Consider the following 10,899-nt stretch of genomic DNA (forward strand, 5'->3'; position numbering starts at 1 on the left):
GGACATTTTGATGATATTTTTTTCTAAGCTTGGAAATTTTTTGAAGGCTAAAATAAGTTTTTATTTATAGTCTTATAATAAAGAGGGAAGCCTTAACTTGCAAGGCAACTCTTGGGCAGTATGTACAACTCACTTCTTATTTCCATGGACTGGAGTCAACATGGACTGAGACTACCGAGTACACACTAGAAATCAGCAAATGCTGGGGACACAGTAGGAAAGAAACAAAGGAATGAGACCTAACCACACAAAGCCCTTCCCTTGGACCTGAGGAGCGCAGCCAGAGCCAGGGCTGGGTCACACAGTGCAGACCTGGTCCAGACAGCAGGAAGCAGAGTCGGCAAGGGCAAGGAGGGCCGGGAGGCTGCACTCAAGTGCAGGTTTAATACCAGGTAAATCGCTCTTGGTATTTACATACAAAAATCTACGGGCTCTATGTCTTAGAAATACACTCAGAAAGAAAGGAAGATTTGATCGTTATCAACCTGTGGCTTTGCATTACCGACATCAGAAGTAGGGACAATTCACTCAGATTCAAATTTCAGTAGCAGGAAATAAATATCAAAACTTCATCACTGGCCCGCAATACAAAACCTCTACCACACCCCATCTTCCCTCCCTGTCCCGCCCCCAAATAACCACCACCTCCCCACCACTCACTGGTGGCAGCCACTCCAGTGCTGCTGCGCAGCCATCCCCAGGGCTGGCCCTGCAGGCATGAACAGCTGCCTGAGAGAGGCAGGAGATATGGCCCCAGACTCTGCAAATCCGTCCCCATTTGAGTATGCCACAACCTCCTTCAAGGGTCTTGGTCTTTTGATATGAGCGATAAATAACTTTTTAGAAGAAAAAAATCCTTACACAGGAAGGGAGTGATTCTGATTATTCCACATTGGTCATCTTCCCGATGCAGAGCAGTTCACAGATTCACAAGGTCTATGGCACACAGGTGAGGAAACCCCGGAATCCAGGGAGCCTGCAGGGCCGCAGGTGCCCGGGTGGGCAGGACGCCATGTGCGCGAGTACCGGCCGGCTGTCTGTCCTCCACAGAAAAAGCTGCCAAGTTGGTAGGTTTTGGTTGAAAAACTGCTGGTGGGGACAGGGAATCCCTGACGGGAATGAATTCTTTAAACATAAATGGAAATGAGGAAGGAGAATGAGAGCTGTTGTCCAAGAGCTTCTACGTAAAAGTTAGAGAGAGAGAGAAAGAGAGAGAGAGAGAGAGAGAGAGAGAGAGAAATAAATAGAGTCTCTTAAATGGCTGTGGAGGTTTCAATGATGAATGGAAGCAGGCTGAGACAACAGAGCGACAGTTTTTTATTGCTGGCCTGCCCACGCAGCTTAGCTGGCCTCCACTCGGAGCTTCTCCTGCTTTGGGGCTCTTTGGGCTCCGATTCAGAACTGGAGTCCGAGCCCCCATGGAAGGCAGAGATGGTGCTGCCCTTGGCGAGGGTGTAAGGCTGCTGTCTGAGCAAGGGTAGTTGGTCTGCAGTTGGGCACCCCGCCTGCTCCAGTGCAAGGACTTGCTGCTCCAGAAGAGCATTCTGCCGCTTGAGGTCGTCGGTGTCCTGCTGGTGTGTGTGGTTTTTTCCTCCGCATAGACTGGATATAGTCTGTGGCTTTGTCTCGGATTTGGGCCCCGGATGCCTCCTCTCCCTGGAGGGACGGGACCGAGTCCAGCTGTCCTTGATGTGGACGCTGTCCTTGATGTGGACGCTGTCCTTGATGTGATTCCTATGTTTCCGTTCTGCACAGTATGATGAGCTCTTTTGTCAGCCTCCAATTGAACCCTAGGCTGCTCTTCGTAGCTCTCCACCTCCATGTCATTATTATTGCTCATTTCCTACTGCTCAGGGAGAGGCCACTGCAGCAGGGGGAAGGGTGGAGGGGTCAGCAATAAGCCGAGTGCTCCCAGCCACGTGCACTCACTGACTCACGCGCTCACTCACTCACACTCACACACACAACACTAGCGAGAACCACCTCCTCACTCCAGCATGGAAATATGTCTTCTATTTCTGCTTCTATTTCTATTTTATTTATGTCTTCTATTTTCATTGCAGAGGACTTACACATCCAAGATATGTATGTATGTATGTATGTATGTATATATGTATGTATATATGCATGTATTGTTATTGTGAATGGAAATAATCTCACAAGTTCCTGTTCAGTCATGCAATTGTTTGTGTATACAAAAGCGATTGATTGTGTGTGTGTGTGTGTGTGTGTGTGTGTGTGTCTTGGCTTTATAACCTGCAACTTTACCAAACTCTCTTGAGTTCCAGCATCTCGTAGTCGACTGTTTTAGTTCCCCAAATACAGGATCGTGATATCTGAAATGGTGTTAACCTGATTTTCTCCTTTCCAGTTTTTATTCCTTTGATTTTTTTTCTTATCTAATTGCTCTGGTAAAACTTCCAGATCTATATTGATACTAAAAGTGGGCATCATTGCCTGGTTCCCATCTTAGTAGGAATGCTTTTTTTATTTTCTCATTCAGTGTGATCTAACTGTGGGGTTATTATATATTGCCTTGAATGTTTTGAGAAATTTTCCCTCTATGCTCAGATTGGCTTGGCTTCAAACATTGCAGATGGACAATCGTTCTGTCTCTGTCTTTCCTTCTCTCTGGAAATCTGACTTTGCAATAAAAATAAATATTTTTAAATAAGAAAAGGTTTGAAGGTTACATTTCAAGATTGGTGGCCCCATATGGAGGAACACTCACATGGGGGACAGTAAGAAGACAGAGGCAGAGGAAGCACACTTCGCTTATACCAATTCTTTCCTACACACATCCAACCCTTTGTGCATTCGAAGGGCAAGTCCCCAGTGAACCTGAAGGCCTCATCCCAGGATCACTTCTCACAATTGGACGAAGACTCTGTTATTAGACCATCGGGGTTAAATACCCATGTGAATTTTGGAGGAAAATTCTGTTAAGCCCTTAAAAGTATATTACATCCAGTTTGACTGCCTCTTGATAGCGTAACGAACGAGCACAGAAACAAATTGGTTCTCCTCTTTTCTTCGAATACATGGTGTTGGAGCAGGGACACAAAAACTGGAATAAACACTTTGAGAAGGAGTAAGGTGGAAAGCACACATCTGTGAATGAATTTGGACAACCGTGCCGCCTCACTGGGCAAATACTTCCTGGTAAACTTCTTGATTACTTACAGTGTGTAAGTGTACCAATTTCGTCACATGCCCGACAGCACCTTTATTTTGCTCGTGTTCTTATGGTTATTTTTATGTTTTGTTCATAAGAACTCTAACCAGTATGACAATGTCACTCTAGGCAAATGTAGATTTGTCCCTAAATCTTAATTTTTTAGATATTAAAACCACCTAGTCACATTATTCTCATTGCAGAAGTCATTTACACAGTCACATTGCCCGTCTTTCCATGTGTCATGCAATCCAATATCTGAAGTCATACTGGGCAAAGCCATCGCCTTTAAGATAGGAAATGCATTAACTCGTGGAGGTGAAAACGGTGAGACTGAAGGCTTTCTAAGGACTAACATAACATGTGACACTTATCAAAGAACACTAATATCTACTACTTCCTTTTCTGCGCTTGTTTAATATGAAGATAATATTAAGAGTCAAGCACTGTGCTAAAATGCCAAGGGTGTGGAAATAAAGAGGTTATTCTAATGTTTTGCATTCAAAAAGTAACTTGCATTAATTAGAATTCTGGAGAAAAGTTGAGTAATCCATACATACACAAGTTACATAAGCAGAAGTGGAAGACTTTTGCTGCTTGTGTTTTTGGTAATTCTTAGAGAAAATTGGATCAGAAAAGCTTTGCCAGAGGAAATAAATCATAATCTTTGAGCAAAATCATGGGGGCGAGGGGATAATGGGTAGAACAAAAGTATTCTGGGAGAAAAAAACCTGCAACTCAGAAAATGAATATTTGAAGAGTGGCAAAATGTGGAAAAATGATAAGATGGAAATTCCAGAGATATTAACAAGATATAGTCAGCTTGTACACCAAGCTGGAAAACAAAACTTAATTTTGAATGATTGGTGCATCACTGCATAATTTTGTTAATGTTTATCTATTCACTTAAAAAGAAAGAGTGAGAAATATTCACTTCTAAAATAACTGCGACAGGATTAGGCAAAGCTAAACCAGGAGGCAGGAACTCCATCTGGGTGTCCGTGTGAATGACAGCAAAGATTCTCAAATGCTCAAGGAATTTTAGCAGATATATGTGTCGTTTGAGGCACTGACATACTGTGTACTGCTGTATGCTTACCATGTATACAATATCAATATTTTTTCAATATTTCAACGCATTTAAACCAGTGTAGTCATGTTACTCTCTCCACTGTCCTTCTTATAACCAACATTTTACCCATATAACAACTATACCAATTGAAAACCATTAATAACCCCATTTTACAGATAGTAACTTTGAGATTTAGAAAGGTTAGATGTATGTCTCAAGGAAAAAATGGAGATAAGAAAATACAGTTCACACACAGGTCTGTCTTATTTCAGTGCTGCTCATAATAGGTAGAGGAAAGATAAAAACAGCTTACACTAATAAACTTTGGGGTCAACTGAGACATTTAATAGGGTCTACAAAGAATTGCAACGGAAGACATCTGCCATGCACAAGGAGGGTCCGATCTTTGATGAAGCTCTGAGAAGACAGTGCAGCATTTCAAGCAGCACGTGAACAGTAGGTGAACTCTCAACACGCAGAGACTGATGGGAGAGTGTTCCAGGAAGAACACGTAACTCTTCTAAGACAGAAGGTTTGTCACATGCCAGAGGCTTTGGATGTTAGACCCACTGAATATTGCAGTGAACAACAGAGTTTCTCTCTTCTTCTATTACTTTCTCTAGTTTCTTAAGTGTCGGGAAGACATTATCAGACATGATAAGGATGGAGCTGTATCTGCATAAGGCAATGGAATACAAATATATCAATGATGACACAACCACAACCATGATACCATCTTTCACAAAGCAAAATGACTCAAGAAAATAAGACTCATTGCTCTAGAGGGTATGTTAGAGATCCTAAATTATGGATTACATTACTGCTTCATTACATATGTAATAAATTTTAAAATAAACTGGTTCTACCTAATGAACCCCTATTTTAATATTCTACTTGATCCTTGAGAGCAATATGTTGCCATGGAAACTCGAGTCTGTCTCATCATTAGCACCCTTTTTTTCGCACAGGAGTTTCAGTGTAATGTTATTCTCTCAGCAATGATTAAGTTAGCAATTATTCACCTGAAACTAGCATCAACAAGATCCAAGCAAACCCGCAACACTAATGATTCATTAAGTTCACTTAAGTTGTCTTTGAATTATGGTGCGATCGTAAAATCCAGCATAACTCATGCACAGATTGGTTCCTTGAAGATGAGAAATCAGCAAACAAACTTGGCTATGGTGGGTCATGACACTGCATCTGTCAGCACATGCCAGCATATCCACGGATTATTTTGTTACCCCCCATAAATTGATCAACTCTACTTTGCAGACCCCATTAGGTACAGCTCAGAAAACTTTCTTCTCCACAGATTAGCATTTTCCCTGAGATGTGTATTTTATTTATTTATTTATTTATTGCCTTGGTCTTTCCCCTTCTTCTGGCGATAATAGGTGTTTTTTTTGTTTGTTTTTTGTTCTGGAAAACAATTTCTGATTATTTCACACAGTCTTTAAAGAAGTGCACTGGCTTCTTGTAGCAACTTGTATTGATCCTTCCCCTTTATCTGTTTAACTCACTAGGTTACCCACAATAGGATTTCACTTCTTTGGAAACCAGAACAATCCAGAAAAGGGAACAGCAAAGTGTTTGGCAAATCTCCAAACAAGGGCTGTTGTTCTATGAGTAAATCTTCATTCAAAAGAGTTAGTTTAAAGATTGTGTAATGTAATAGGTCTTATCTCCTTTCCTTTCCTCACTGCCTGCTTTCTCTGCTTCCCTGTGTAATTTTTCCTGATACATTTTTCTCTTTTATGTGTCAGGTTTTCTTCTAATTGCTTGCCTTCTTCTGCAGACTTCGGACATGTGTCACACTTCCTTGAAGATTTTACCACACCTGATCGCTTCTACCTCTGCTTCCTTAGCTAGACTTTCATTTTTGCCACTCGTAAATTCATCCTGTTTCATATTTGTGTCCCCATATCAATCGTAATATCTGTGATATATCAGGAACCCTGGACATCTGCTGAGTAGCAAACTGATAATTGAATAAATGAGATGACACTCTCAATAAGTTAGACGAAGTCTGGACAATGATGTCTGGTCCTTTACTTGTCCTTGAGTTACTAACGAAAATCACGAGGTCTCTGAGACTCACAATGTTTTATTTCTACCCTTTAATCAGAAGGTAGTATCTTTACAGCCAACATTCATGTGCAAGCAGTGTATATAATACTCAACATGTGATGCAGCAACAGTGTCTCCTTAGAGCCTGAAGGAAATGCACACACGCAGGTACTACTCCAGCCAGAAGAGTCAGAAAATGGAAGTGGAGGTCATCATTGTGGTACAGGGATCCGGCCCCATATCTGAGTACCAATTTAAGTTTCAGCTTCTATGCTTCTCTTCTTGCTACCCATCGATGTCACTGGCCCAAGCTCTCGGGATGGCGTTTACTGAGATGGCACCTGTGGAGTCCAGAGAGAAGGTGTATAGGTGGAATAAACCAATTCTTGCATGAAGGTTGTGAATGAAGGGAAAAGAAGATTCAGGATGAATTTTAAAGGGGTCAGACCTTGAATTGAATTATGCAAATGTATGTGTTGCCAAATGATAAAAGGGATGATAAATTTTCCAGAGAAAAGTGAAATGAGAAGAAGTACAGAAGCCCAGATTTACTGCTTATATTTGGTAAGAAGAAAGTAAAAGCGTTTGTGAATCTGTAAGCACAAGGTACGAAGAGGCTGAATTGAGGGCAGGATTGATGGAGGGGAAGGCTTTGGGTACCAGAAGTCATGTTGTGGTAGGTAGAAAGTATAACAAAGATTCTAACACAAGATTGGGCAAAATTATTTTCAAGATTCCCCTGACTTCAAGTATCTGTGGATTTGTGGTTCTCAATGCTTGAATCAGGGATATAAATTAAATCAATGCTATAATTCTTAAATAATAAACCATGGTAGTGCACAGAAAATATCTGATGGATCTGAGAGACACTGAATGTGAAGAAGATAGGATGTTACGTTGCGTGTATGAGAATGAGACAAGAGTCAAATACAATGCTCATTTTATGGCTTGAGGCTCTGTGTGGCTTGGAGTCACTCAGTGGAACTGCAATTACAACAGCAGAAAGAAATTCCGTTAGGGATAGGTTCTGCTTCTTTTTTAAATAAAAATCTAGCTGAAGTAAAGAGGAAGGTAAGAAAAAACAGGAGGCTTATAAATATACATATTTAAATATATGTATGTATTTCAAGTGTTGACATTTGGGAGCAAGGAAAGAATGTCAAAACTAAAGCTCTGGGCCAAAGAATTCCAAAGCCATGTAAGAATAAGTTTGGGGCCCAGCACTGATAGCCTGGTGGCTAAATCCTTGCCTTGCATGCCCCAGGATCCTATTATAGGAGCTGGTTCATGTCCCGATGCTCTGCTTCCCACCCAGCTCCCTGCTTGTGGCCTAAGAAAGCAGTAGAGGATGACCCAAAGCCTTTGGACCCTCCCCCCACTTGGGAGACCTGCAGAAAATTAATGGCTCCTGAATTCAGATAGGCTCAGCTCCAGCCATTACAGCCACATGGGGAGTGAGCCAGTAGACAGAAGATCTTTCTCTATTTCCTTCTTTCTGTAAATCTGTGTTTCCAATAAAAATAAATAAACCTTACAAGAAAAGAGTAAGTTGAAATTAGAGCCCACTGTGGTCTTTGCAATCTGGGGGTGGATGAGAAACATGGCCTGAGCAGAGTGAAAGAATGAAGGGAAGAGAACCTCACATCAACGGCACAGGGCCTGAGAAATTCAGCTCACCTTCGGAGAGGAGCTGCCCATAGGAAATGCAGACTTCATGGAAACCAGAGTTCAGGGGGCATGGCTCGGCATCCAGAACTGCTCATGTTTATGTCAGAAAATTCAACTCAAGCTTATTAACAAAGAAGAACAATAAATAGTTCTTATGCATATTCTGGAAGTGCAGATGCAGATCAGCTGGAGACAGTGTCAAAGTCAGTTTCTCAGGACCACTTCTTTGTTGTCTCTCAAATGTCAATTTTCTGAAGGCAGGTTCCCATCAAAATGGCAATAACACAAGAGTAAACTCAAATGCTTACTTCACCCAACCCGGGAAAGAAGAAAGCTGCTCTCAACCATTCCTTAGACTATTTTTGTGTTCTCATTGGTTATGACCAGTTTCCAGTATTCAATCACTGTGGCTAGATGCATTGGTGGTATTCTAGGTTGGTGAATTGAATCTGATAAGCATCTAACACTGTAACTGAGAGTAATGTCAACACAAACTTCAGAGGCTGTTGCTAGAAAACCGGAAGCTTTATGAGGAGGTTAACACAGAAACAAAGTGGCAATGAGTGATACAGGAGGATTTGACAATGAATTCTAGGAAAGTAAACTGAAGCTTTGTCCAGACAAAAAGTTGACTCAGAGAAATGTTTTAAGGTGCATATAGGATGGACAAACAAAAAAATAGATTTTAAAAGAGTACAGATTACTGGTTAAACATCAGAAGGACTATACTACTGTAATAATATGGGCTAAACAGTTGGGGAAGGGGAAAAAAGGAGAGGATCCCTCACCTATGGAACAGTATCATGAAAATTAAAATAATACACAGGGGAGAAAAGAAGAAAAAAGATCATCAATGTGAATTCTACCTCCAGCCTCACTATTTCCTAGGTGGATTTTTGCTGATGTCTTCTCTCTGTGCTTTTACTTGCTCATCTAGAAAATGGAAATGAAAATGGAAATGAATCTAACACCTCATTCACATAGATCTGTGAACACCAACTGAGCTGTCACATAAAAATTTATCAGAACAGTACCGGGGCCAGATAGGCACTTACTCCTAATATCTTCTATATGTATTAGCAATAGATTTTAAGTTCTAGAACAGTTTTTGATTATCAGAAAAAAATAGAGCAGATAACACAGCCTTCCCAAATAATTTCTATGACTAATATTTTATATCAATGTAGTACATTTGCTATTATTATTGAATCAATGTTAATATATGAATAACAAAAGTTTATAGCTTATCCATATTTCTTGTTTGATGTTCTTTTTATCGTTCTAAGTTTCCAGCTGCTATTTATGTAGCATCTAGTTGTGCCCTTATGTTCTTGAGTGTTTCATTTTATCCTACTTTCCCTGTATTTGCTGATTGACAATTTGGGGGAACACCAATCAAGCCTTTTGTGCAGTCCCTCTTGAATGCAATATGCCTGATGATTTTCTGAACATTGGATTGAGGTTATTGGGTTTGACAAGGAAGCAAACAGTCAAGAATCATTTTCATAACATACCATTATGAATTTTCACTGATATAACTGTTAATGTTGATTTTGTTTGGATGACCTAATATATCTCAAATTTCTCCAATGAAATTTTTAATTTCTCTCCATTTTCAACTGTGTACTGTTGAATGAATTTACCATGAGCTGCCCATATGTTCAAGGAGCAGGCAGTAATGCATTTTTTTTCTCAGAATGTAGCATCTACAAAGCTTACTGGTTTAAAAAAAAAATATATATATATATGTGTGTGTGTGTATACATATATTCTATAGGATTTGGTGTATGTTGATTATTCTAATAAAATATTATCTCTGCTTAAAATTTTTATGTTACTTTGATAATTGCATAATAATTATGCTAATTTGTGAGATACCATGTGATATATGCATTTTGTAATGTTCAAGAATCATTTTTATAATATATTATATCAGTAGCATAAATGATAAATGTGATTTAACTGTTAATGTTGACTTTGGTTGGATGACATAATAATATTTCTCCACATAAAATTGTTTGTTTCCCCCATTTTCAATTGTGCCATTGAAAGAATTCAGCATGAGCTGCCCATATGCTCAATTTCCATCACCCTAAAACTTGTCCTTTCCTTATGTAGAAAGTATTCTATTTTAACTATTTTGAAATAAACATTATTAATTGCAGTCACCTCATTGTGTAACAAAGCACCAGAATTCATTTCTAATGTATAATTATAACTTGACATCCACGGAGTAACTATTCCTCTTTCTTACCCAAGCACTTCCCCTTGATTTTACTTTTCTCCAACCTAATTTATATGGTTGCACAATTTAGATCTCAATGTTTAGAAGCCTGTTGATAGCTGAAGTGGAAGCTGAACCTACCTTGTGTTGACTTGTAAACTTATCAATTCTGAATGCTCAGGCTGTCTTTGAGAAGAAGGAAGTAAATTGGATTAAGATTCATGACAACATACTTATTTTGGGTCCCTTGAGCATCTCAATAGTTGGCAATCACCAAGATTCAGCAGAGATACCAGCTTCTTTCAGGTCTTGAGACTGGCTGCTGTGTCTGAAGGGCTGAGGGATAAAGTTATTTGCAACTAAGCAAATGCATTTCCCAAAGGTCGCTCATAACGTTGAAAATAAAAGCAGGGCACAACTGATCAGTTCAACCACTTTGTTCATCAACCCTTTAAAACAAATCGTTAGCTGACTGTTAAAGCAATTGAAAAACAATGCAGGTTCAATCTTTCAGAATCTGAACTTATTTGCTCATCTGATGCTAAGCACCCTTTACAAGTCAATTTTTTTTTTTAACAAAGCCAGGGATTGAAGCTTTAGGAGACTCGTGATATAGTTAAAAGGATACAGTACTTACTGTATAAAAACTGCAAGTCCAAAATATACTCCTCTCCTTATAAACTGTGGGAC

The 10,899-nt window shown here is 39.7% G+C and overlaps 1 pseudogene; it reads right to left on the bottom strand.

The window, feature by feature from the left end:
- Positions 1-1,253: 1,253 nt before the first annotated feature.
- Positions 1,254-1,840, bottom strand: LOC121155932 (annotated as a pseudogene).
- Between the last annotated feature and the right edge of the window lie 9,059 nt (positions 1,841-10,899).

Source organism: Ochotona curzoniae, unplaced genomic scaffold (assembly GCF_017591425.1).
Source record: "Ochotona curzoniae isolate NIBS_2020 unplaced genomic scaffold, NIBS_Ocur_1.0 contig_3190, whole genome shotgun sequence".
In the NCBI taxonomy this organism is placed as follows: Eukaryota; Metazoa; Chordata; class Mammalia; order Lagomorpha; family Ochotonidae; genus Ochotona; species Ochotona curzoniae.